We start from the raw sequence: 831 nt of genomic DNA on the forward strand, positions 1-831 counted from the left end.
ATTTGCAGGTTTACAATGCGTATGTCGAAGGAGGCAGTCCAGTGAATTTATCTAAGTTTTATTTTAGAGCGATGGGGATTGCAAGAGTGAGATAAATGAGAACCATCGTTAACATGAGATTTAGCCAAAGAGCATATTCTTGTAAAAAATGAAACGATGGCAGAACGGTCCTTAATTTATTTTCTGGATGCAGTACCTATCAAATGCATCATTACTGTTTCCATTAAGGCAGAATCTTACAAGCCCTTCTATTTGCTGTCTCTGAAGCTAGGGCATTTCTAATCAGTGTCACTGTGTTTGAAAACTTGCACAAATGACTGGTGTCTTGTTAATTCTTTCGTGCCAGTTATAAGTACGTTGAATTCAGAGGAAAAATTTTATGGCTGTTAAATCTCATGCACACAAAAGTGCTCTCAGGCTGCCATGCCTGGCCTGATATCATCGTGAAATTTCTCGCCGTTGCCTGTGATTTCTGTCATGCAATTCTATCCTAGAACGATTAAGGCAGTGAAAACAGGAAACACTGTGTAGTCCAAGAGATCACAAACGGAAAGCTTTCCGTTGGGTATGGAATACTGTCCACGTCCATCAACAAACTTACCTACCGACTGTCACTCTGCCATGAATTGTTGAAATTCCCCTTTGACGGCACACTGAGGGGACACATTTTTTCTTTTCGGTGGAGGTCGTGACTCACCCAGGATACTTGCACATTCCAAAACCTAAATCTAGGTGTATTTGCAGATGACCAGTGTTACGTGGGCGGATCAGCATCTGAACCTTTTCCTTGTAGAGAATCAGATGGGACCACGCAGCCGCCAATACATAAAA

This window comes from Pteropus alecto, unplaced genomic scaffold (assembly GCF_000325575.1).
Source record: "Pteropus alecto unplaced genomic scaffold, ASM32557v1 scaffold53, whole genome shotgun sequence".
In the NCBI taxonomy this organism is placed as follows: Eukaryota; Metazoa; Chordata; class Mammalia; order Chiroptera; family Pteropodidae; genus Pteropus; species Pteropus alecto.